The 27,812-nt window shown below is 48.0% G+C and overlaps 1 protein-coding gene and 1 long non-coding RNA gene across 5 annotated transcripts in view; one reads left to right on the top strand and one right to left on the bottom strand.

Annotated features, from left to right (window-relative positions):
- fcsk (fucose kinase) overlaps window positions 1-27,812 on the top strand; it is a 497,568-nt gene that overhangs the window by 270,712 nt on the left and 199,044 nt on the right. The window lies entirely within an intron of this gene.
- LOC140430853 (uncharacterized) lies at window positions 22,541-27,578 on the bottom strand. Its single transcript, XR_011949569.1, has 2 exons — window positions 27,340-27,578; window positions 22,541-26,700 (listed from the first exon to the last, which is right to left on the bottom strand). It is a non-coding gene; the product is annotated as an uncharacterized lncRNA (long non-coding RNA).

Genomic DNA, 27,812 nt, shown 5'->3' with positions numbered 1-27,812 from the left:
GAATTCCTGGGGGTTCATAAGGCGTTCCATTGCCTTCATTGCCATTTTCTCTACTAGGATCTCTACCGAATTTGGAACAGGGGGTGATAAAGCGGTGATGTAAACACGGGTACGGCTTACGCTAATTTCCGGCCTACAAAACTCCCGACAGTTTTACGCAACAAAATCTCTCAGGTTTACCTTATATCCCTGTTAGTACGCATGCATTAACACACTTCTGGATCTCAGAGGCTTGATCAGTACTGTTTTGACGCTTGTGGTTTTTCTGTTCCCAATTGGATTCTCAATTCAAATTTGGGGTTCTCTCGGAGTGGTTAGGCCACTTCTAAGTCGAGTCCCACCAGAGTCGCCAGTAAATGTTGCTAACTTTTGGTTGGTTCTTAATTTGGCTCTATTTAATCGTGTTTGCTCAAGAGTCGCCAGGTATCTTTCAACACTGCCACAAGGTTCAGAATCGAATACTGATCAATGACTAGATACATCAGTTAGTAAGTTCAAAAGCAATGCTCATTTATTTACACACAGTCAAATCTACTCATGCATAACCTCTACAAACTAAACTACCACTATTACTAAAGCCTATACTTAGCTTTGGGCGCCCACTCAGTCAGAGGAACAATGGCCGTTGCTCGGTTCTGAAGCTGCTGGGTTGAGCTGTTACAGGGTAGCAACTAGGAGCGTATATCTCGTAGCGTGCATTGACTTGGGACTTACTTGGTCTGATGCAGCTGCTCGGCTGGTCTCTCCGGTGAAAGCCAAAGCCAAAGGAGGGTGTTTCTCCCTTGGGTGATACCTCTTACACTGCAAAGGGCTTTGCGCTCTTTTGGGCGGGCCTTGACCTTGGCCTCAACTAATTGGGTCTTTCCCAATCATCTGTATCGATTTTCTTCCAATAGAGGGGTGCTTCCCTGATCGCTGGGCGTGTCTTGATGACTGTCAGTCTGCTTTGTCTTAGCTTCTTCTGGCGCCGGGGAGTCTGTCCTAACATTGTGTATCTAAATGTGGAAGGGAAGTTAATGAGTTACCAATTTAGAAGCATGCTGGGAATATTAACTATATTTTAACACTGCTTTTGAGCGAAAATAAGGAGGTCAAGTAATGTAAACCAAATACTGCTTCGTATGTAGTACTGGCCTTATTATGATAAGTTCTTCCGAAGGACAACAAAATGCGTACTCGAATTGTTTTTAAACCAAGGGCAAAACATTCATATGTCCTCTTGCATATGTTCCCAAGCTTTATCACTTCAAAGTTGTTTATTTCAATCTATAAATATAATCGTTTTTGACTGCATAACTCAGAGTGCAGTGCTTTGGCTTTGCAGCTGAAACACTCTCTCTCCACAAGTATATTTGTGTAAATAAATTTCCTTAAATCGAACCTCAAGGAATTTGTCTTTATTATGATTTCCACGACACTAAATGTTTCCCTTTTGAGCGTTTAAGGTTCTAATCAACAGACCGAACTTGCACCTGCTTGTTTCTTAGCATTGTCCAATTTTCCCTGCATTCTTTGTAATTCAAAGGTCCATTTTGTAATCTGGACATGGCCATCCCAGATGGCTACAGTATTTTGCTACCAAAGGTCCAATAATGGTTACAAAGGGGAATGACACTTCATGGGAAACATTTGAAGAAGCACCTGCCTATGATTTTTGAAGGTTATCTTTCCCACAGTCAAATGGTCTAAGTATTTAAATTGACAAATAGTATGAACTAAGTTAATGTGGGCCAATTTATTGTGTAACAAAGAAAGAAAAATATTTGCATTTATATAGCACCTTTCACAAATTCAAGAATTTCAAGGCAAATGCAATGTTAGCATTCATGTCAAGACGGCTAGAATACAAGACTAGGGATGTACTTCTGAGGCTGTATTTGGAGTATTGTGAGCTGTTTTGGGCCCCATATCTAAACAATGATGTGCTGGCCTTGGAAAGGGTCCAGAGGAGGTTCACAAGAATGATCCCTGGAATGAAGAACTTGTCATATGAGGAACGATTGAGGACTCTGGGTCTGTACTCGATGGAGTTTAGAAGGATGAGGGGGAATTTTATTGAAACTTACAGGATACTGCGAGGCCTGGATAGAATGGACGTGGAGAGGCTGTTTCCACTCGTAGGAAAAACTAGAACCAGAGGACACCATCTCAGACTAAAGGGACAATCCTTTAAAACAGAGATGAGGAGGAATTTCTTCAGCCAGAGGGTGGTGAATCTGTGGAACTCATTGCCGCAGAAGTCTGTGGAGGCCAAATCACAGTGTCTTTAAGACAGAGATAGATAGGTTCTTGATTAATAAGGGGATCAGGGGTTATGGGGAGAAGGCAGGAGAATGGGGATGAGAAAATATCAGCCTTGATTGAATGGCGGAGCAGACTCGATGGGCCGAGTGGCCTAATTCTGCTCCTATATCTTATGGACCTATGGTCTTATGATCTTAAAGCACTTTACAGACAGTTAAATACTTTTGAGATCATCACTGTTATAATACAAACAAGGCAGCCAGTTTGCACACTGCAAGCTCCCAGAACAGCAAGTGATTATGACCAGATCATGTCTTACCAATGTTGTTTGAAGGCCCGGACACGGGTGATAACCCCCCCTCTCCCACTTACTGGCTTGCTAATAGTGCCATGGGATCTTTCATATCCACTTGAGAGGGCAGATAACGCCTCAGCTTAACATCTCATCCAAAAAAACAGTTCTTCCCTTGTACAACACTGGAGTATCAGCCTACAGTACGTGTCACCTACTGACTCGTACAAAGTGCTACTTACTGAGCCAAGATTGGCACCAAGGAAAAATTAAACAATATACATTGAAATTATAGGCCAGTTAGTTTCAGCTCAGTCTGGGTTCATGCCTAGTGTTCATAATACAGAATGAAATTAGAACCTGGAGATGTATGGGCTAATTAGGGACAGTTGGCACTAGCTGCAATTTCACAAATGTTTTGAGGAAGTTATAGATAAAGAGAATGTAGGAAGTTGATAGTTGAGCAGATTACGGGTTGATAGGTGACATCGTTAGTCCAGCAACAATACCCAGTTATACCCAACAATACCCCAGTTAGGGGCTGGTTTAGCACAGTGGGCTAAATAGCTGGCTTGTAATGCCGAACAATGTCAGCAGCGTAGGTTCAATTCCCGTACCAGCCTTCCTGAACAGGTGCTGGAATGTGGTGACTAGGGGCTTTTCACAGTAACTCCATTGAAGCCTACTTGTGACAATAAGCGATTATTATTGGGCAGTACGGTAGCACGGTGGTTAGCACAATTGCTTCACAGCTCCGGGGTCCCAGGTTCGATTCCCAGCTTGGTTCACTGTCTGTGCAGAGTCTGCACGTTCTCCCCGTGTGTGCGTGGGTTTCCACCGGGTGCTCCGGTTTCCTCCCACAGTCCAAAGATGTGTAGGTTAGGTGGATTGGTCATGCTAAATTGCCATTTGTGTCCAAAATTGACCTTGGTGTTGGGTGGGGTTACTGGGTTATGGGGATAGGGTGGAGGTGTTGACCTTGAGTAGGGTGCTCTTTCCAAGAACCGGTGCAACTCGATGGGCCGAATGGCCTCCTTCTGCACTGTAAATTCTATGATATCTATGATTCTATGACAGTTGCCCTTAGTGCTGGGTCAGGTTACTGGGTTATGGGGATAGGGTGGAGGTGGAGGGTGCTCTTTCAAAGAGCCGGTGCAGACTCGATGGGCCGAATGGCCTCCTTCTGCAATGTAAATTCTATGGCTATGGCTATGGTAATTTGCAGTTCAATGCTGGGAAATGTGTAGTACACTCTAGACTAACCTAAATGGCAAGAGTCTCCATGGAGGTTCACAAGAATGATACCGAGGAATAAGATTATTGCTATGAACAAAGGCTTGTAAAAATTGAACCTTTTGCTGTGGTTGAGGGGAGTATCCAGTAGAAGTTCACAAAATTACAAAAGGTTTTTTAGAGGGTAAATAGTGATAAATTGTTTCTACTGGTTTGTGAATGAATGACAAGGGAACATAGACTGAGGATAATCACAGAGGAAATGATATCTGATGTTTTCACACATTTATTAGAATACTTGCCACAAGTGATAGTGAACATAGATACAATAACATTGTTTAAAAGAAAATTGGATCAGTATTTGAAAAAAAAAGCACGGAAATGGGATTAGAGTAGATAGCTCCACTTAAAGAGTTAGAGCTGACATTTGTATAATGGGTGGAATGACCTCCCCATACTGAAATTTTTATTTTTCCATGTTTGGCATTAAACAAATCACTGTTATATGAGATGCCAAGAATTGCATGGGAAATGTAAATATGAAGAATCTGCAAGAATGAATTTCCATCCAAAACAAATCTTGAACTGTTATGCTGTCACCATAAATATTCAGACTGTTTCACTTCATTAAATTCAAGTAGAGACAGCAGTAATGGAAGTGAGAATGAAAAGAGAAGGCTATATTGTGAGTAGACACCTATTTACAGGGAGGAGAAGAGGATCTGGGTCAGCGCAGAGGAGAGCGAAACCAATGAAGTGGAGGTCCTGCTGAATTTAATGGCAGGACTTCATTATAATTTTTTTACTTCTATTTTGCCCATCAGTTGATAACTTGCCAGGCTGGAATACAAATTTGGGCCATAGCTCCCCGGTGTTGCATTTCGGGGTGGGGGGCGGGGGGCGGGGGGGGGGGGGGGATGCGGGTAGCCCAAAGCAGTCCTAGTGAATCCCTCTTGGAAGTTCCCACACAAGGCAGTATGGTAGCACAGTGGTTAGCACTGTAGCTTCACAGCACCAGGATCCCAGGTTCGCTTCCTGGCTTGGGTCACTGTCTGTGTGGAGTTTGTATATTCTCCCATTTTCAACCACTACTTCGTTTATGTGCTACCCACTGATGCCAAAAGCATCCTAGCTCAACAGTTCAAACATTGCCAGTGAATGTTGCTTCCCTTGAGAGGGATCTGAGTCATTGACTGGTTTCAAGATGGAGATAGATATATTTCTGGTTTTAAAATAGGCTTAAAGGGATATGGGGAACAGGTAGGGAGGTGGATTTGAGTCCAGGAAGAGATCAGCCATGATCTGATTGAATGGTCGAGCAGGCTCGAGGGGCTGAATTGCCGACTTCTGCTCCTAATTCCATATTCCTATGTTGAGAGACTGAACTGACCAGCCTGTGACATGGTGATAAACTGTTCTGTTGATTTGTTTTCTCTCAATTGCTTGGATTCATTTTATTTTTTTAAATAAATTTAAAGTACCCAATTATTATCTTTTTCCAATTACGGGGCAATTTAGCATGGCCACCCCACCTAATCTGCACATCTTTGATTTATGGGGGTGAAACCCACGCAGACATGGGGAGAATGTGGAAACTCCACACTGACAATGAGCCAGGGCCGGGATTCGAACCGGGTCCTCAGCGCCGCAGTCCCAGTGTTAATCACTGTGCCACATGCTGCTCTTTACATTCATTTTCATTGCAGTAAATAAACGTTTCTGACGAGGAAGGTACTGATTGATTCAGCGGTTTCCCTGTAAAGCATGCTGATGTTTTTATATCTGAGGTGAACAAGAACTGTTTAAGGAGAGAGATGCTCCGGCTAAGCCTGAACATTATCTGTTTTGCTGTTAATTAATGTCGTTGGAAAGCAGGCCTCATAAACATTAACTTTCCCTTAGATCTGTTTGCCACCCTGAATTAGAGCGATTCGTTCTTGGGATTTGAGCATTGTAGGCAATGTCAGCATTTGTTGCCCTTGAGATGGTGGTGTTGATCCACCTTTTTTTTAATAGGGCAGTTTAGTGTGGCCAATCTACCTACCCTGCACATCTTTGGGTTGTGGGGACGAAACCCACGCAAACAGGGGAAGATTGTGCAAACTCCACACGGACAGTGACCCAGGGCCAGGATCGAACCTGGGACCTCGGCGCTGTGAGGCAGCAATGCTCACCAATAAGTCACCGTGCTGCCCCCGATCCACCTTTTTAGCCGCTGCAATCCATGTGTTGTAGGTGCACCCATAGTGCTGTTCGGGAGGGAGTGCCAGGATTTTCCAGAATGTGGTTCAGTGCAGTCAATAGTGGCTCAGTTGAGAGCACTCTCGTCTCGAGTCAGAAGGGTGTGGGGTCAAGTTCACTTTCAGGAGGGCAGCACGGTGGCGCACTGGTTAGCACTGTTGCCTCACAGCGTTGAGGACCCGGGTTCGATCCTAACCCTGGGTCACTGTCTGTGTGGAGTTTGCACATTCCCCGCCAATGTTTGCGTGGGTCTCACCCCACAACCCAAAGATGTGCAGGCTAGGTGGATTGGCTACACTAAATTGCCCCTTAATTGAAAAAAATGAATTGGTACTCTAAATTTATTTTTACAAGAAAACAAAATGTTCACTTTCAGGGACTTGAGCCTATAATCCAGGCTGATACTCCACTGTAATTCTCAGGGGCTGATGCACTGTTTGAAGTGTTGTCTTCTGACAAGGAATTTAACAGAGGCCCCATTTGCCTTCTCAGTTGAACATTAAAGATCAATTATTTTGATAGAGACCGGAAAGTTCATCTCCATGTCTTGTCTGCTATTTATGCCTTGCCCAACATGATTTTAAAAAGATTGATTATCTATTTCATTATTTTTTGTGAAGCCATGCTGTGTGTTCCGTATATTATGCCACTGACTACAAAGCTGTGAAGTTTTTTGGAATGTCCTGGGGTCATGACGGACATTAAAAAATCTAAGTCTGTCTTTCTGTCCTTTCTTTCTATCTTTCCTCTTCCAGTGGAATTAATTTGTCCTTCTCACTAACTACTCTTCCAATCATTCAACTCGGGTGCGTCATTCAAACCAGGCATTGTAGGTAACATCTGTTTTTTAAACCAGTCCAGAAACATCTGCTACATGCATTCTTTCTGACATCTGGAAGCTTTGCATGGTGCTTGCAGACAAGTGATTTGCTGGCCTGCTGAGCATGCTGTCCACTTCGGAGAAGCCTGGGGGTAAAATCATCCAGTCTGTAATGAGAGTTGGGCCTATCAATCACTGGCAGTTTGAAATGCAATCAGTGAAGAGAGGTGGCTGCTGTGATCTAGGAGGATGGGGAGTATGCAGGAGAATGGGGATGCAAAACATATCAGCCATGATTGAATGGCGGAGTAGACACGATGGGCCGAATGGCCCAATTCTGCTCCTATGGCTTATGGTCTTATGATCTTGGAAGCATCTCCTGCTCTTGGCCATTGACAGTGTTGCAGTCAAACTGCTAGAGTATTCGGATCATAAAAACAGAAAATGCTCAGCAAGCCTGACAGCATCTGTGGAAAGAGAAATAAAGTTAATGTTTCAACTTGATGAGCGCTCATGTGAATGTTTTAACGGTGAAAGAGGATTTTCAGGCCAAACCTTATATTGAAGGCAACACAGATATTTCTCTCTTTGAGGTTTTTCCTCTATGGCTACAAGTTAACCATCTTCATTACTGTGTACCTTTGTCACAATTACCATGGATGCCCATCAAATAGATTTAAGAGGGAATGCACGGAAGACGTTTTTTACACAGTGACTGACAATGACCTGGAATTTGCTGTCTATGAGGATGGTGGGAGTAGAGATGAGAGAATGATTTCAAAAGGAAACTGGATGAGCTCTTGAGGGAAATTAAACTCTTAGGGCTACAGAGATAGAATGGGGAAATGGGACTGATTGCTTTGCTCTACAGCGAGCAGGCATGAACTTGATGGGCTGAATGGCCTCAACCAATGCTGTTATGATTTCATGACCAGATATTCCTTATTACGTACTCAAGTACATAGTTATCATGACCAATCAAGGCTGGTTTAAAAACTGGACCTTCTATCTGGGATTCCAATACTATCGATGTACTCCGAGTAATCTGTGAATTTTATTTATTTATTCTTAATCCATATCCTGCGAAAGAATACATTTTTAAAAATCACATTACTGTGTCAGAGCTAAAACTCTATGAAGTCGCGCTGGAAAGCTAAAAACTAAATGGAGTCATTGTAAGATATTTACGTTCCTAAAATAGAGTGGACCCCACCCTGCTACATTGTTCCTTGTTGTGAGTCTCTGTGCTTGAGTGAACAATTGCAAGGGTATTTATTAACCTTCAAAAAAAATTATTAAAGAGTAAGTAAAAATGCCTTTACACGGTGGTTGGAAGATGGAGGGCGGGATTCTCCACTCCCGCGCCGAAGTGCCCACGCCGTCGTGAACGCCGTCGAGGTTCACGACGGCGCAAAACGGCCCCTACCCCGACCGATTCAGGGCCTGATAATGGGCTAGGAGTGGGGTCGCATCATTTACACGTGCCAGGCCTTGTCGCCGCGTAAAGGCGCCGCTGCATACATGACGCGGCCGGCGCCGCGTAACTGGCGTCACCCGTGCATGCGTGGTTGACGTCCTCCCCGAGTCCACCCCTCAAGAAGATGGCAGACAGATCCTGCGGGGCTGAGGAAGAAAGGAGGTCCTCCTTCAGAGAGGTCGGCCCAACAATCGGTGGGCACCGATCGCGAGCCACCCCACATTTGAGGTACCCCCCGGTGCAGGATTCCCCAGCCCCCCCCCCCCCCGCAGGCCGCCCCCCCCCGCCCCCCCCCAGCGTTCCCGCGCTGTTCCTGACGGCAGCGACCAGGTGTGGACGACGCCGGGGGGAACCCGCCGTTTTGGGCTGGCCGCTTGGCCCATTCGGGCCTGAGAATAGCAGGGGTGCCGGAGAATCGCCATTTTGGGTGTCTCAGGCGATTCTCCGGCCTAAGGCCCGCGGAACTCGACGGGGCCATTCCCGCCGCTTGGGAGAATCGCGGGAGGGCGTCGGACCGGCGTCGCGGGAAATTTTGGCGGGAAATTCACCCAACTGGCGCGGGAGTGGAGAATCGCGCCCGGGGTGTTTTGAAAGTTGAGTGTTGTTGAAGCAGGGTCCATCAATTCTTTCCAAAGGGCAGTGAACACTCAGTTGCAGAGGCATATTATGGAAAGGTATGGGGGTTAAGCTGGGGAATGAAATCTGATTTGATGGCTGTCTTGGAAAAACACACTGGGAACATTTGAGGGATATGCAGTACTGGCACATGAATCAAGGAAAAGCTACGGGTATGCTGGTTAACATTGATCCATTTCAGGGGCAGAGTCCAAATGGTGATACAGCCAACAATGCAGTACTGACCTACAGTACAAATTGACAGGGCAGACCTGTCCAGCTGACACCACACCATAACACTGCATAACTGTGTCACTATGGCAAATTGAATTGCATTGTTCTGTGATGCCTGCTGTAGTGTTAAGTAGTCTGTTAACATCCATTGACTAGACTCCCAAAGAGCGACCATTCTGATGTGGTGTCCAAGAGTTTCCACCCATTGAGGATGCAGGTCCTAGCAAAACTCCGATCTCTCAAGAGCAGAACCATATGATTCCTACAGTGCAGGAGCAGGCCATTCAGCCCATCAAGTCTGCACCGACCCTCTGAAAGAGCACCTTTTCTAGGCTCACTTCCCCCGCTCGATCCCATTGCCCTACCTAATCTGCATATGTTTGGACACCCAGGGACAATTTAGCATGGCCATTCCACCTAACCTGCAGATCTTTAGTCTGTGGAAGGAAACCAGAGCACCTGGAGGAATCCACGCAGACACAGAGGGAACATGCAAACTCCACACAGTCAACCGAGGCCGGAATTGAACCCGGGTCCCTGGCGCTGTGAGGCAGCAGTGCTAACTGTGCCACTATGCCACCCAGAAGATGAGGACTGGATGAAATAACAAAGACCAGAGGGAGGGAAGAAAGGTTTTCTGTTTTAGCTGCCAGAATTCTGACTGAGACGGCAGGGTCCATTATGTTCTGGCATCTTTTTATGTAATGAGATTTAGAAGCTCTGAGTAATAGACATGTATTTCTGAAAGATTTTAAGTATGCAGTTAGTGAGTTTGAAATTGATAGATCCATTAATGTAAACCTAAGAATGCTCATCTAGGCTTTTCTGCATTAAGCCTGGGGCTTTTAAGCAAATATATTCATCAGCTCTTCAGATATGTTACAGAGGACAGAGCCAATGGTGAAACAGAACAGGGGGATGTTTTACTTAGGCATAGCCATGTCCAGCTGAGAGCATTCATGCTCTCTATTTACTCCCTTAGCAAAGCATCTTAAGCTTCAAGCCTGGACCTCCTTTGAAGGTTGATTTGGGAAAGCAACAGAGGAAAATAGGCAGTGGTGCAACATTTTTTTGGTTCAGTGAGAAAGTCCCAAGATTTAGCACAAGCGGCTTATCGGTTTGTATTTCAGCAGCTTTCTCTTTATCTGTTTTAATATCATGCTTCCCAGCTCCATTTAAAGTTACATTTGCCAACTGATTGAGGGATAAACTGTCCATTCACTTTAAAGAGGGAAAAGGAAGACAGAAAGAATAAAGGAAAATGAGAAGAAAGAGGAGACAGAAGTGAGGAAGGTGATGAACAGTGATTAGAGAAGCAGAAGGGAGGGATGAAAGAGCGAAAGGACAACGTAAAATAGAAGTGGAGACGAGAGAGAGAGAGAAATACAAGTCTAGAAGGAGGAGGAACACGGGAATAGAGGAGATGGAGAAAAAAGTAGGTGAAGAGAGAGTGTGAGAAACAGATATGGAAAGTGAGAAACGAGTCGCGGAGAGAAAAAAAGTGAACTACAGTGAGAAATAAAGTGGAAGAGAACAGAACAGGTAACAGGAAACTAGAAGGGGAAGAGAGCAAGAGGTGAAAGAGTTGAAACATAGAAAATAGAACCAGGAGTAGGTAATTTCGCTCTTCGAGCCTGCTCCTCCATTCAATATGACCATGGCTGGTCCTCTATCTCAATGTCATACTCCCATGCTCTCCCCACACCATTTGACACTCTTAGAGTCTAGAAATCTATCCATTTCCTTCTTAAATATATTCAGTGACTTGGCCTCCACAGCCTCCTGTGGTAGAGGATTTCAGTTTCATCATCCTCTGAGTGAATAATTTCTCCCCATCTCGGTCCTTAATGGCCTACCCTGTATCCTGAGACTGTGGCCCCTTTGTTATAAACCCCCAGCTAGAGGAAACGTCAATTCTGCATCCAGTCTTTCCAGCCCAAATTCTTCCAAATTCTAGTGAATACAGACCCAGATGACTCAATCTCTCCTCCTAAAACAATTCTGCCATCCCAGGAATTGGTCTGATGAAACTTCGATGCACTCCCTCTGCATTAGGTATTTCCTTTCTTCCATCAGGAGACCAAAGCTGCACACAATACTCCAAGTGTGGCCTCACCTAGGCCATGTACAGCTGCAATAAGACATCCCTGCTCCTGTACTCAAATCCTCTTCCAATGTAGGCCAACATACCATTTATTTCAGTGATTCGTGTACATCAGAGAATGGAACAGACATGAAGAAGGGGAGGAAGAAGAACAAGTGGATTAAAGAGAGGAAAAGAAGTGAAAGACTAGAGATAAAGAGACGTGAAGGAGGCAATGGGAAAGTGGCAGTGTAGAGGTGTGAACTACACACAACAATTTTTGTCTCGGGCAGTTTGATGGGAGATGGGTGCACTCAGAAATTTAGATTTGTGACACTTTGTTGCATTTGATGCATTTAACAGTAAACTTTGTGCAAGTATTTTCTGGTGTTAGAGGAAAATTATCAGCTGGACTGATAACAATACTAGTGAATTCTGAATGTTGTAATCATTCCAGTAAGGTGCATGCATACAGGGTGGCCCAACTGCAGTCTACTCACGTGTTGGACACGCACCGCAAGAAAGTTAAAAGTTACTGCACAGTTAAACAAACTGGTCAAGCACAACTGAAACAATTAGAAGGGATGTTGGTGGTCATCGATTATTAACAATGTTTATTATGAAAAGAAAGTGGGATCGGACATGAAAGGGGCTGTCACTGTTTTGTTTTACCCCTCAAGACTAAATCCCAATACTCCCATCTCTCCAGTTTCCAGGCAGGATTTTCTTTAAAGTTTTATTTCATCTTTTATAGGTTTTCTTTTTGCACAAGCTTAATTTTAAATTGATCTTTTTGCCATTTTTAAGGGTCTTGCTCCTTTTAATGTTTTGATTTCTCCTCTCTGAGAGTTAATGGAGATCCTGCCACGACAGCTGAAGTAATCCTCTTCAGCTCCTGAAGAAGATTAAAATGTAACGGACAAACATGGGAACCAAAAGATATTTTAATTGCCTCCAACACCCTCCCCCTCTCCCCCCATTCCTCGCTCAGTGATTCACAGTGAGTTCCCCTGCCTGAGCATCAGCAAGTTGGTTTGAAAATAGTGCCACACCCCTACACTTCATTTTTAAACTGTTATATATATAACCCCCACTACCCCCATAGAAAAGTTGTGGGGCTGTCTTCCCTTCCTAAAATATGTATGTGTGACTCCATGAGCTGTTTAAGTGAAAGATAAACCCAGTTCTTTTGATTCAAAAGAACTGTAAGCTTGAAGCCATCAGTCTATCAACATCTTCACGTAGCTCAGAGACAGCACCTCTGGACCTACCTAGTAATAATAGCTTATTGTCACAAGTAGGCTTCAATGAAGTTTGAAAAGCCCCTAGTCGCCACATTCCGGCGCCTATTCGGGGAGGCTGGTACAGGAATTGAACCCGCGCTGCTGGCCTTGTTCTGCATTACAAGCCAGCTGTTTAGCCCACTGTGTTAAACCAGCCCTTGGTATTCACTAGCCTGCTGTTTCCCACTGATATCTCACATTCACCACCTGCTGATATCCCTCAGCTCCCTCCTCTATATATTTTTTAAACTATTCAGAAATGGCTGTTTTTTTTTTTATTGAAGCAAAACCAATTTACTGAAACATAGATTTCTGTTGTTGCAACTCTTGGCTTCCATGCCTCTCTCTCCTTTTTATCTGTCTTTCTCTATGCTTTCATTATCCTCCCCTTCCTTCCCTGTTTTCTGCTGACCTATCTCCCTCGTCCTGCTTCCTCATTTAATGATAATCTTTATTGTCACACGTAGGCTTACATTAACACTGCAATGAAGTTATTGTGAAAAGCCCCTAGTCGCCACATAGCGGCACCTGTTCAGATATACGGAGGGAGAATTCAGAATGTCCAAGTTACCTAACAAGCACGTCTTTCGGGATTTGTGGGAGGAAACCGGAGCACCCAGAGGAAACCCATGCAGACACGGGGCGAACGTGCAGACTCCACACAGACAGTGACCCAAGCCAGAATCTAATCTGGGACCTTGACTCTGTGAAACAACAGTGCTAACCACTGTGCTACCGTACCTTTCCTCTCCTCTGTCTTCCCATTACCTTTCCTTCCTACTCTCTCTCTGTCTTCACATCCTCCACTCCCAAAGCATACTGCCAGATCCAAATTCACTGCAGAGCCCAACTAATATAAGCATGTGGGAGAGGATAAGGTCTTCAAATAAAAACTTTATATAAGATTTAAAAGATACAAAGGATAGTTGGATAGTTAAATGTAATCACCTTCTGTTGAAAAGTCGGGTGGAATTTAATGCTCTTCCCCTGTGGTGAGTTTGGCCAAGTGTGATTGAATCCAGTGCGATTAAGGCTGGGGAAGGAACGATCATGGGGTGGCCTTTCCAGCCACCCGCCAATTGAAGGCCCACTGTGGAAAATTAATACTGCCAGCACTGGTAAACATGCAGTGGTCAGCGGGGGACTCTCCGTGCAGGAAACCCAAAAAGCAAATCCTGTTGCTGTTGCTTGCAGGCTCCCGGAGGCAGCCCTCATTAAAAGGCACTCGGTGTCTGATCGAGGGACCCAGCATCAGGAAGGAGAAGGGGGCCCACGAGAAGCCGTACACCCTACCCTTGCTGCCAACACCCCTGATCCACCACTGCGACCTCAATCCTGTCAATACCCTGTTGCCTGGATCCACTGACAATCCTTAACTTTGGGTGGGGGGCAATACTGGCAGCAGCCATTTCCTACCTGGTAATGCTGCTGAACAATGCACGGCTGTCGACCTCTAACTGACTGGCAGCTCTTGGCGAGCAGAGAAGGCACACTCTGCCAAGTGTTGGCACTTAATTCAGCGGTCCTTAAAAAGTAGGTGGCGCGGAGATCTCACTGGCTGTCCAGCTGGCGGGTGGGATCTCCGTCGCCTGCACTAAATACAGACTATGGTTATTTCTTGAATTTTTTTGTGTTCAAATTGCTTCATGGCCTTCCCCCTCCCTGAGAATTCCATGTCCCTCTCAGTCTAGTCTCTCTGCACCCTCCGATGTCCTTTGCTCCACCATTGAGAACTTTACCTTCAGCTGCCTAGGCCCTAAGCCCTGGAATTCCCCTCCTAAGCCCACAGCCTCTATCGCTCTCTCTGTCGCTGCTCCTTTAAAACAGCGCTTAAAGTTTTTTGCTGTCTGTCCTAATGTCCCTTTCTTTGACTCAGTATCATATTTTGTCTGATTATGTTTCTTTGAAGCAACTTGGGATATTTTACAATGTTAAAGGCACTATATAAATGCAAGTTTTGCTTTGATGTATTTGTATACAGAAATTACAGAAGTAAAATGTCAGGTAAAAAGGGCCTAGGTAGGGTGCCCTTTCAGAGAGTTGGTGCAGACTCGGTGGGCCAAGTGGCCTCCTTCTGCACTGCAGGGATTCTATGATTCTATTTAGAAGAATGTTAGATAAATATTTGGGGAAGAAGGGAATAGAGAGGGTTCTGCTGATTGTGTGAGAAGAGAAAGTTGGGAGAAGGCTCCTGTGGAGCATAAGCATGATTAATTGGGTAAATGGCCTGTTACTGTGCTGTAAATTCTATGTAATCCTATGTGTACGATTTGACTCATATTTACCTTGCTTTGTTGACATTCGCCTTTCTTTCTCAATCCTCCATTCTTATTAAGGTGATAGATACCCTGTTGGCACCCTCATTCACTGAGGTCCCAGATACCCGGCTGCCCCCGCTGTACTGTTATCAGCTTATTTCTGAACTGAAGGGTGCTTGAAAAAGTCTACTGGTGCATGTCATGAGATACCCCACTCCAGCAAGATTTGGTTTGATTATATTTGACTTGAATACAATTACATTTTGAGGAAATTCACTTAATCTGCTCTTCCATGGATGTCAGCTGGTTAATTGAGTTAACTCTTCCATTAAAATAGGCCCATGGATAACATTAGGGGCTGGTTTAGCACAGTGGGCTAAATAGCTGGCTTGTAAAGCAGACCAAGTCTAGCAGCGCGGGTTCAATTCCCGTACCAGCCTTCCCGAACAGGCGTCAGAATATGGCGACTAGGGGCTTTTCACAGTAACTTCATTTGAGGCCTACATGTGACAATAAGCAATTTTCATAAGTATTTATCTCCATAGAATTGCTACAATGCAGAAGGAGACCATTCGGCCCATCGGTTTGCACCGACCCAACCCAGGCCCACTTCCCCTGTCCTATCCCTGTAATCCCATAACTGAACCTGCACATCTTTTGACTGTGGGAGAAAACCGGAGCACCTGGAGGAAACCTACGCACACACTGGGAGAAAGTGCAAACTTCACACAGACAGTCACCCAAGGCCAGAATTGAACCCTGGTCCTTGGCACTGTGAGGCAGTAGTGCTACCCACTGCGCCACTCTGCTTTCCTAATATTATTGGCAGCAATTTCTGGACTTTCATCCTGAATAATTAATTGATCTTATAATAGTATAATTCTAAAAAAGCCTTTCATTACTAGAACTATTTGACCGCCTTGGTCATTGTCTGAAGCCATTCTTAAGGATACCACACAAGGGGTGCGATTTAATGGCCATGTTGCATTTAAGCGAGAGCGTGATGAGGCCGTTAGATCGCTGGGGAGATTGATGTCTCAGCGCCTGTGAGTCCGCCATGTCACTCCCTGGATCGTGTGTTCCCGTTACTGGGGTAACTCCAGCCTGCCAGCCCCACCGACCATAACACCCACTGACCGCAGAGGCTTCTGGCCTTGCAGCTGAAAACTATTGGTCAGTAGGAATTGGTAATCGTAGTTAAGTGAGCACTTCACACCTCCCGAGTGGCCCCCGTGGGTACGCATGCCATGTAGCATGCGGGAGTTATTGCCTAGCATCCCAATCAGACCGTGATGCCTGGACACTGTGCAGAAGGCAGTAGCCAACATTCGAGCACCCAAGGGCTGGGCCCCAGCACCGAGGACGTTTCGGCAACCGGAGGGCCAGGGGTGCGTGGGCAGGGCATGTCGTATGGCAGGGGAAGTGTGGTGGTGGTGGTTGGTGGGGGGGGCGGGGGGGGGGTGAATGGGAGTGGGGAGGCGAAGGAACAATGGGGAGGAGCCATTGTCAGTGGGGTGAGTGTCGGGGGAGCGAGTGGCCGCCGTCGTCACTCCATAGGGTGGCTCTGGGTTGGCACACACCGCAACCTCCTCCTGGTTATTGCCAATTGGGCCCTGGGGTTCACCTCGGAACGGAGGGGCAATAGGATTGAGCCCCAGCTGCCCATGCGTCTTCTGGCTCTGCCAGCCCTGGCAGGTCCCAAATGTCTGCAGCATAGTGCCAAAGCCTTTGGCAATACTCCTCAGTGACTGGGACTTGCTCTGAAGCACCCCGCCAATATCCACCTGTGACTGGGACACGTTCCCCCAGCGACCGAGACATGCTCTGCAGTGCCTCGGCTATGCTCACCTGAGACTGGGACATGTCCCACAGCATCTCGGTTGTGTCCACATGGGACTGTGAGACCACACCTAGCGACTGGGACGTGCTCTGGAGTACCTCGGCAATGCCCGCCTGAGATTGCGATACGCTGTGCGGCACCTCATCACGGTCCACCTGGTATTGGGTCATATCCCCCAGTGACTCGAACATGTTGCCGAGGCCCTCAGCCATGGCCGTCACCGACTGCGCCACGCCTTGGTCACCTCCACTCCTGCTGCCAACATCGTGCAGGCTCTCCAACGCAGTCGCCACCCTAACAGTGTTGGCCTCGGTGCCACGGATTGCCGACGCCATCTCCTGCGCCCTATCACACTCGTGGCAGCTTCCGCTCGCTATCACACTTAGAAACTTTTGGGTTAAATCATGCCCACGGATATCAAGAGGAAGAAATGGTTCACTCAGGTCTCCAATCTGAAACTTGCCATGTTTGCGATGAGGAATACTGTTCCCTTTATCCTTCAGCAAACTGTAATTAATCTTTCATTAAATGTAAATCTTGAAAATCAGGGCTTAACTAAAATTAAAAGTGAATTAATGAGCTCATTGATATAGTGAATCATCTGCAAAGTTTACAGTTAGAGCTTAGCTTTCCAGAAAGGGTTGACACGGTCATTAATTAGATGCCAGGTCTGAGCAATAGATGGATGATAAATCAAAGTGTGGGACATGAGCTATTCTTGGTTATTAATTTACTCGTTAGTGGTGTTTATCAGGCCACATTTGTAGCAAAAGCAAAATACTTTGGATGCTGGAAATCTGGAATAAAAACAGAAAGTGCTGGAAATATACTGGTTCTGAAGAAGCTGGTTATGAATACCGGTTCTGATGAAAGGTCATTTATCTGAAACATTAACTCTCTCCACTGTAGCTGTCTGATCAGTGTTTTCTGTTTCTATTTCACATTAGTAATATGATTTATAAAGGAGAAGGAGATTATATACTGAACATATGGAGAGTAATGATTTGGAAATATATGTAATAGCAATGAGACTGTACGTGAACATGGGTAATGGTGATTACAGGTATAACCATCCACCAACAATAGTCAGTCAGTATCTCCAGTAGAAGAGAATGAATTGGGCAGTTGGGTATAGAAATTTGATCATCGTTGGTGTTCTACTCTCCACAAACACACACGTTCAATCGCCAAGCTGGCAGAGGTGAAGCTAAAACTGAGACAGAGTTAATCTCCTTAAATTTTAAACTGAGTCTACTTGAATTCAGTTTATTTATAATTCACAAGTCACCACCAAAAGAAGATTCTTCCAAAATGTGTTTTCTCCCTGGTGTTTTTATAGCCACTACAGCGTACTTACATTTTAACTGCTGGTTAAACCCCACCCAGGTGGGGCACTTTGGACAAAATTGAGGAAATATACCCATCGCCTTTGCTAGTCTTATCCTGTGAATGCTTGTTAACTGATATTGAGTGTCAAAAAATAGGGAAATTATTTATTCCCCAACATTGGTCCCTCAAAGACTTAAAATCCTGGATATACACACAGGTCAGAATCTGTGGAAAGAACAGCTAAGGTAATGTTTTGGGTAAGTGCATTTTGCAGAAAATGGAGGTTTTTAAAGATGGGTAACATTTCAAATGAAATAGAAAAGGGAAGGGGGAGGGAATGCTGATCGAGAAATACAATAAAATGCGCTAATGGAAAACAAGTGATGGTTAAATAGTGGAAATGATGTCAGATTTAAACATGAGGTTGAGGTACCCTCAATAATGATGCTTAGAGATTAAACTGTAAAGAAGGCTTTATTAGGCTAATAACTATGATACAGATTTGGACGAGAGCTGACTGCTATACAGACCATGAGGCAGGCCTTTATGTATGGCTCCCAGATGGGCGGAGCCAGAGGCGGAGTCCCCAGGGTTCCAAGCCTGGTCTTAAAGGGGACATCACCTTACATGATGATAAGGCAATACCCGTTCATCACATTCACCCCCTGTTTAAAAAGGAGTCCGGCAGGGGTGAAGTGCCATCATAGGTCCATCCGTCTCGGTGGCCGGATCGTCCTCCTCGATCTCCTCAGTTCGGGCGGTGGTGCGGCGGGCACGGACGTCCCGGTTGAGGGCACATCCGGGAGCACAGCGGTCGGAGCTTCGGTCCGGGTCGGGGCAGAGGAACTAGGCAGGGCCGGGGGTAGCGGAGCCGGCGCCGGCGGGGTGTGTAAAGGGGGGGCGCACGGTAGGAGCTCACCAACGGGTGGTAGGGCCGGAAGGGGGTGTGTTGTAGGGGGCGACGGGTCCTGCAGGGGAGCGGCGCGGGAAGGGGCGCCTGTGGTGGAGGATCCAGCGGGTGCCAGATCCCGGAGGGAAACCGTATCTTGCCTGCTGGAGTACTCCACGTAGGCGTAACTGGGGTTGGCGTGGAGCAGTCGGACCTTTTCAACTAGGGGGTCCGTTTTATGGCTCCTCGCGTGCCTCCGGAGAGGAACAGGTCCCGGAGCCGTCAGCCAAGGTGGAAGCGAGACCCCGGAGGTAGACTTCCTGGGGAAGAGAAACAATCGCTCATGAGGGGTCTCATTTGTGGCCGTGCAGAGGAGTGACCTAATGGAGTGTAGGGCATCGGGTAGGACCTCCTGCCAGCGGGTGGTTGGGAGATTTCTCGACCGCAGGGCCAGAAGGACAGCCTTCCACACGGTCGCGTTCTCCCTCTCCACCTGCCCGTTTCCCCGTGGGTTATAGCTGGTCGTTCTGCTCGAGGCGATGCCTTTGCTGAGCAGATACTGACGCAGTTCATCGCTCATGAACAATGTACCCCGGTCGCTGTGGATATAAGCAGGGAAACCGAACAGGGTGAAGATGCTGTGCAGTGCCTTAATCACCGTGGCTGCGGTCATGTCGGTGCAGGGAATGGCGAATGGGAAACGGGAGAACTCATCGATCACGGTGAGGAAATAGGCATAACGGTTGGTGGACGGGAGGGGCCCCTTGAAGTCCACGCTCAGTCGCTCAAAGGGGCCCGAGGCCTTCACGAGCCGAACCTTGTCTGGCCGATAGAAGTGCGGTTTGCACTCCGCACAGACCTGGCAGGCCCTGACCATGGCCTTGACCTCCTTGGTTGAGTAAGGTAGGTTGCGAGACTTGATGAAATGGACGAGCCGGGTAACCCCCGGGTGGCAGAGGTCATTGTGGATGGCTTGCAGGCGGTCCTCCTGCGCGTTGGCGCATGTGCCGCGGGACAGGGCATCTGGGGGCTCGTTGAGCTCCCCTGGACGATACTTGATATCGTACGAGTAGGTGGAGAGTTCGATCCTCCACCTCAAAATTTTATCGTTTTTTATTTTGCCCCGTTGCGTGTTATCAAACATATAGGCGACCGACCGTTGGTCGGTGACGAGGGTAAACCTCCTGCCGGCGAGGTAGTGTCTCCAGCACCGCACAGCCTCCACAATGGCTTGTGCCTCCTTTTCGACTGCAGAGTGTCGAATCTCGGAGGCGGTGAGGGTTCGGGAGAAGAACGCTACTGGTCTGCCTCCTTGATTGAGGGTAGCAGCCAGGGCGATGTCTGATGCATCGCTCTCTACCTGGAAAGGGATGGTTTTGTCCACTGCGTGCATGGCAGCCTTGATGATGTCGGCCTTGATGCGGTTGAAGGCCAATTGAGCCTCAGCCGAGAGGGGAAAAGTGGTGGTCTTTAGGAGTGGGCGGGCTTTGTCCGCATACTTGGGGACCCACTGGGCGTAATAGGAGAAAAGCCCCAAGCACCGTTTGAGGGCCTTGAGGCTGCGGGGGAGAGGGAGTTCCTTAAGGGGGCGCATGCGGTCGGGGTCGGGACCTAGGACTCCGTCTTCCACGACATAGCCGAGGATGGCCAGCCGGGTGGTGTGGAAAACGCATTTGCCCTCGTTATAGGTCAGGTTAAGGGCTCGGGCGGTCTGGAGGAACTTTTTGAGGTTAGTGTCATGGCCCTGCTGATCATGGCCGCAGATGGTGACATTGTCCAAGTACGGGTATGTAGCCCGCAAACCGTACTGGTCCACCATTTGGTCCATCGCCCTTTGAAAGACGGAGACCCCATTTGTGACACCAAAGGGGACCCTGAGGAAGTGGAAGAGCCGGCCGGCTGCTTTGAAGGCAGTATAGAGGCGGTCTTTTGGTCGGATGGGGAGCTGGTGGTAGGCAGATTTGAGGTCGACCGTGGAAAAGACTCGGTATTGGGCGATCCGATTTACCATTTCCGCGATGCGAGGAAGGGGGTACGCATCAAGCTGCGTGAATCGGTTTATGGTCTGGCTATAATCCACGACCATCCGTTTCTTCTCCCCAGACCGGACTACCACCACTTGCGCTCTCCAAAGGCTGTTGCTAGCCTCGATGACCCCCTCTCCCAGTAAACGCTGGACCTCTGACTTGATAAAAGCCATATCTTGGGCACTGTAGCGCCGGCTCCTGGTGGCGACGGGCTTACAGTCGGGAGTGAGGTTAGCGAATAGCGAGGGGGGTGCGACTTTCAGTGTCGCAAGGCAGCACACCGTGAGGGGGGGGCAAGGGTCCGCCGAACTTCAGTGTCAGGCTTCGGTGGCTGCACTGGAAATCCAGTCCGAGCAGCAGGGGGGCACAGAGGTGAGGGAGGATATAAAATTTGAAACGGGTGTATTTGGCACCCTGGATCGAGAGATCCGCAATACAGTACCCCGTGATTTGTACCGAGTGGGACCCAGATGCGAGGGCTGTGGTTTGGGATGTGGGATGGGTGCGTAGGGAGCAGCGCCTCACCGTTTCAGGGTGGATAACGCTCTCCGTGCTCCCGGAGTCGAAGAGGCATGCAGTGTCGTGCCCGTTGACCTGGACCTGCATCATGGAGTTCTGCAGGTGTTTTGGCCGAGTTTGATCGAGGGTGATCGCACCCAGTCGCGGGTAGTCGGAGTCGTAAAATGGCCGCTGCCGTTGGTCGCACGTGTCGGGTCGAGAAGATGGCCGCCGACCAGATGGCCGCTCCCATGATTCGCACGAGGCTGATGACGCGTCAGTAGAGGACGTGTCGGGTCGGTGCGCAGCAGCATTGCGAGGCCTGCGGGCCTGAGAGCCTGATTTTCGGGCCGGCTGTTCTTTGTTTTTCTGGCCCCTGGGTCTGGCCAGGCAGACCCTCGCAAAGTGCCCTTTCTTCCCGCAATCGCTGCAGATCGCGGAGCGGGCTGGGCAGCGTGGGCGTGGGTGCTGGCCCTGCCCGCAGAAGTAGCAAGGTGTGCCCCCATGGTGAGCGGGTCGCCGCGTGGCACAGGCCTGTAATACGGGTGAGTCTGAGGAAGTCCGGGGGGGGGCTGGGAGAGTCCGCGGGGTACGTACCCAAGTTATGTCGGGCCACCTCCAGCGAGGAGGCGAGCATTAGCGTCTCCTGGAGGTCTTTTGCCCCGTTTTCGAGCAGTCGCTGCCGGATGTAGGTCGAGCGGATGCCGGACACAAAAGAATCTCTGATGTGCAGGTTCATATGGACTTCCCCTGTCACATCCTGATGGTCACAGTCCCTGGCCAGCGCGGTGAGTTTCTCAACAAACTCGTCGAGCGATTTCCCCCGAGCGCTGCCGGCAGGTAGAGAGCAGATGCCGGGCGTGCACCTCATTGACGGGTTTGACAAACCGCTTGCGGAGCAACTCAATCGCTTCCTCATAAATCGTCGCCTTTTCGAGCGTGGCGGAGATTCTGTGACTCACCCGGGCGTGGAGTAGACGCAGCTTGCGTGGCCCCAGGATGGGAGTCTCTGCGGAGTCCAGGTAGGCCTCGAAGCACCGCAGCCAGTATTTAAAAATTTCCTTTGCCTCCGGCGTTGGTGCTTCCAGATTGAGCTTCTCTGGTTTTAGGCCTGCGACCATCCTGAATCTAGTTTAGCCTAATAAATTGAGGTACCCTCAATAATGATGCTTAGAGATTAAACAGTAAAGAAGGCTTTATTAGGCTAATAACTATGCTACAGATTTGGACGAGAGCTGACTGCTATACAGACCATGAGGCAGGCCTTTATGTATGGCTCCCAGATGGGCGGAGCCAGAGGCGGAGTCCCCAAGGTTCCAAGCCTGGTCTTAAAGGGGACATCACCTTACATGATGATAAGGCAGTAACCGTTCATCACAGAGGTATAATGAGAGACATCGGAGCAATTAAAGACAATTAGGCATTGAGAATATTTGATCAGCAGAAGGAAGGTAGTGGAGGTGAGGCAGGTTGAAATGGTTTAGATCCCAAGCATTGGCCCATTCATCTCCTCACCCCACTCCAGAAATGACGGAACATACATCCCATGTGATTTTTGCTGTCAATAAACCTCACCCTAATTATCAAAAAAATGACATTTTGGAACGAAACAACAACTTGAATTTTTCTAGCTCCATTCATGACCACAGGACATCCCAAAATGTGTTATAGCCAAGTGTAGCCAGTGTTGTGGGAAACACAGCACCCAATTAGGGACTGGTTTAGCACAGTGGGCTAAATAGCTGGCTTGTAATGCAGAACAAGGCCAGCAGCGCGGGTTCAATTCCCGTACCGGCCTTCCCGAACAGGCGCTAGAATGTGGCAACTAGGGGCTTCTCACAGTAACTTCATTGAAGCTTACTTGTGACAATAAGCGATTATTATTATTTATATTAATTTGCACACGGCAAGATCCCACAAATCCCAATGTCAAAATGACCAGATAATTTGTGGCAGTGATTCTGGTTGTCAGATATCCAGGAGAACTCTTTTAGTCTTATACAAAGAAATGCCATGGAATCTTCCACATTTAACCAAGGGTGGAGGCAGGGCCTCGATTCAATATATCATCCAAAGGAAGCATCTCTGCCAACGCACAGTTCCCTCAATGCTTATTTCTTATGTAGTTACATTGTATATGTTGTGTGCCCTATTATGTATTTTCGTTTATTCCCTTTTCTTCTCATGTACTTAATGATCTGTTGAGCTGCTCGCTGAAAAATACTTTTCACTGTACCTCGGTACACGTGACAATAAACAAATCCAATCCAATCCTATTTACACGATGTGGGTATCGTTGGCTAGGCCAGCATTTAATGTCCATCACATTGAGGGAAGAGACAAGCCCGAAAACAAGGTAGCACGGTCCCACTTAAAAAAACATATGCATAGAGTTCATGGTATTATTGTCTCTGTTTGCGATCTGTCCTCTGTTTCAATCCTTTTTTTCCACCCCTGCAGCTTTCATCGTTGTCGCGATTACCCTTCTTCCAATTTGGAGGCTGCCTTAGCACAGTGGGCTAAATAGCTGGCTTGTAATGCAGAACAAGGCCAGCAGCACAGGTTAAATTCCCGCACCGGCCTCCCCGAACAGGAGCCGGAATGTGACGACTAGGGGCTTTTCACAGTAATTTTATTGAAGCCTACTTGTGACAATAAGAGATTATTATATTGTTAACACCCTCTGCTGGGGTGTTAAAGTACAGTTCCTTGCCCTTGAATGTCACCCAGAGTCTGGCCAAATCGTACCCCACTTTTATAGAGCGCTGATGTTGCTCTATTGAACTCGGCCCACTTTTTCGCCAGGTCCGCCCAAATGTCCTGGTACACCCTTATCTTATGCCCTTCTCACGAGCATGATTTCGTCTGACGGGCCCATCTTAAGATTTTTTCTTGGTCCTGGAATCGGTGCAGCTTTGCGATAATTGCTCTGGGCTGCTCCCCGTCTTTGGGCCTGGGTCGAAGCGACCTGTGTGCCCTGTCCATTTCGGGGGGGGTTTGGAAAGTCCTCCCTCCCCACTAGCTTGCCCAGCATTTGGGAGATGTAGCCCGTTGGGTCCCTACCCTCTTTCGCCTATGGCAGGCCCACTATTCTGGCGTTCTGCCACCTGGACCCATTTTCCTGGTCCTCCACTTTCCCTCTTGGGCTCCCCTGGGCCATCACCAACCTTCTCACCTCGGTTTCCAGAGCGGCGATCCTGTCGCTCTGGCCCGAGGCAGCTTTCTCCAACTCCAGGATTGTTTTCTCCTGTGCCTCCACCTTCCTTCCCAGGCCTTCTATGGTGCGCTGCATTGTGTTTGTCGCCTCCGACATCACCTCCTTCATCATCGTGTGGAGCTCCATCCTGATAGCATCCTTTATGGCATTTAGCTCCTTTTTCAGCACGCTTCTCCATTCTTTCCCCTGTGCCGGGGTGGGGGGTAGGTGGGGGGCACCGCGTCCTGCTTCTGCTCTGTTGTTCGGTTCGCCAGCTTTTCCCCCTCCTGGTTCGCCTGAACCTCTCCTCGTGTGGTCACCTGTCTGCACGCCCGCAGTTCCTGCCCCTTTCCTTCGCTGCTGCTCCTAATATCTCGCTGCCCCGCAGTTTGTTATTGCCAGGCATGTTCCTTTCTTGCGTCTTTGGATGGATTTTGGTGGGTTTTTGAAGCGGGAATTTCCGGTAAATTGCCTCTATTGGGATCGTTTGGGAGGAGAGCCGCCTGACGTGCGTCCGCTCAGCACATCGCCGCCACCGGAGGTCCTTCCACCATTTTTTGAACAAGAGTGCGATATTTGCAATTCTCCAGTTCTCTGGCACTATCCCTGTATCTACGGATGATTGGAGGTTTATAGCCAGTGCCTCTGCAATTCATCCTTAAATCTCTCAGTATCCTTTGATTGCATCTATCTGGACTCGGTGACTTATCAACTTTAAGAATATCCTGCCTTTCTAACACCTGGGGCGAGATTCTCCACTCCGGCGCAGGTTGGGAGAATCGCCTGGGCCGCCAAAATTTCCCGGTCCGCCGGTCCGCCCCCTCCCATGATTCTCCCAAGCGGCGGGAACGGCCCTGTCGAGTTCCGCGGGCCGCAGGCCGGAGACACCCAAAATGGCGATTCTCCGGCACCCCCGCTATTCTCAGGCCCGGATGGACCGAGCGGCCAGGCCAAAACGGCGGGTTCCCCCCTGCGCCGTCCACACCTGGTCGCTGCCGTCGGGAACAGCGCGGGAACCTCAAATGTGGGATGGCCCGCGATCGGTGCCCACCGATCGTCGGGCCGTCCTCTCTGAAGGACCTCCTTCCTTCCGCGGCCCTGCAAGATCCGTCCGCCATCTTCTTGCGGGGCGGACTCGGAGAGGACGGCAACCACGGCGCCAACCCGCGCATGCGCAGGTGATGCCAGTTATGCGACGCTGGCCGCGTCATGTATGCGGCGCCGCGGGACAAGGCCTGGCGCGTGTAGATGACGCGGCCCCGCTCCTAGCCCATTATCGGGCCCTGAATCGGTCGGGATAGGGGCCGTTTCGCGCCGTCGTGAACCTCAGCGGCATTCACGACGGCGTGTGCACTTCGGCGTGGGAGTGGAAAATCCTGCCCCTCATCTTTATCAAGACTTTGGCAGCATCTTCTTCCTTGGCGAAGACAGACAGATGCCAAGTACTCATTTGGTGCATCAGCCTTTCCCTTTGCCTCCTGCATAGCTCCCTTTTGTCCCTATTTGACCCCATCCCTCCTATTACCACCCTTTTCTACCTATGGAAGACTTTTGAACTCTCTTTTATATTAGCTGCTGGTCTCTTCTCATACTCTCTCTGCCTCTCTTATTCCTTTTTCCACCTCTCCTCTAATTCTCACATGTATTATCAACCTAACATCTATCATATGCCTCCCTTTTCATCTTCATCTTCATCTCTATCTCTTCAGTCATTCAGGAAATTCTCACTTTTGAGAATTTCCTGACTCTTCGCCATCTCTGTCCATTGGTACAATCCCCTTGGAGACCAGTAATAATACTAATCTTTATTGTCACAAGTAGACTTACATTGACACTGCAATGAAGTTGCTGTAAAAATCCCCTAGTCGCCACATTCCGGTGCCCGTTCGGGTACACGGACTGAGATTTCAGAATGTCCAAATCAGCAGTAGCACCGCCCCATTCTGGAGCCTGTGCAGCGGCGAACTTCAGGACAGCCCGCTGCCGAAACGGTCTAGAGAAGATGACGCAAATGTCCGCCAGGTTATCGATAAGGACAATGGCACGGGTGGCAAACAGCAATTTCTCCCATGTCTTCTCAGATTGATGATATAGATACCATCACTTATCCTCTTGTAGTCCAGGTTGGTGCTGGGCAGCACCTGGGCAGGTGGGTAGAAGCAATAACATTTAAAAATAAATTCAAACTACCAGTTCATAACTGAAAGGGAAGCACAAGATTCACAATTTTAAGATATTTGTTGTAACAAACAGACTTAGCAGTATTTTTGTAGACAATTACTTTAAACTACAGAACAGAACTTTTAACACAAACCAAAAACCCACCGTAAGGTATATGTTTCATTGTCTTTTAAATAGATTTTCAATTCTCCAGCGAGGCTTTTGCTCTTTATTTTTGAAAATATGATTTTTCAACTTTAAAATGAGTGGAAAGTTTGCAGTTTGAACTGGGACAAACTGCTCAAAAATGTAAGACCACATGCCAAGGTGAAGGTGAGGAACAAACAAATCACCGTTCAGGGGACTGTTAAGAGAGAAACATTTCCTATAATGTAAACACCCAGCGAAACCCATAACTGTCTAAGGAAGGGTGATTAAAATGCAAAGTTCTGGATATTGAAACAATGGCTGCCACAGACTGACAGAGGTTGTTCTCTCACCTGCTCTCTTGGAATAAGAGCATCGTTCAGTTTGAGAATCCAATTACAGAAAGCAGAAAACAGTGAACTGAAACCTCGGACTAATTGTAACATTTTCTACATCAAGAAAAACAAAAGAACCTTCAATTACGATGTGCCAGATTCCGGATGTCCCCCAGAGGGATGAGGGGCGACACAGTGTCAGGCACGAGTGAGCTCTGCACCCCACTGCAGAGAGCCTCATGTGCACCCTCCGCTCCCGACACTGGGTGGCTGACAGCCTTCGGACAGTCACCCTCCAGGCCCGAATCCTCGACCACACTGAGTGCGGTGGGCGACATCGGCCCACCAACCAACCCAGGGCCGTCTTGATCCTGCCACCGGGATCATCGATGGGCGGGATCACCTCAGGCTCCTCCCGGGATCCCGGGCCAGTGGGACGGGGTGGTGCAGGTGCCTGCTCCGCCCCTGCCACCTGGTCACTGGAAAGAAATGAACCTTCTTTAGTTTGTCTGTTTAATTTGTTCATGCGTGGAAAGCTGTTGTATTGTTTGATAATTGACTTTAACAGCTCGAATTGTAAATACCTACATGTGAATATGCAAGTTTGGTAA

The sequence above is a fragment of the Scyliorhinus torazame genome, chromosome 10, assembly GCF_047496885.1.
Source record: "Scyliorhinus torazame isolate Kashiwa2021f chromosome 10, sScyTor2.1, whole genome shotgun sequence".
NCBI lineage: Eukaryota > Metazoa > Chordata > Chondrichthyes > Carcharhiniformes > Scyliorhinidae > Scyliorhinus > Scyliorhinus torazame.
Note: the sequence above shows the minus strand (reverse complement) of the source record. Positions and strands in the feature narration are given on the sequence as shown.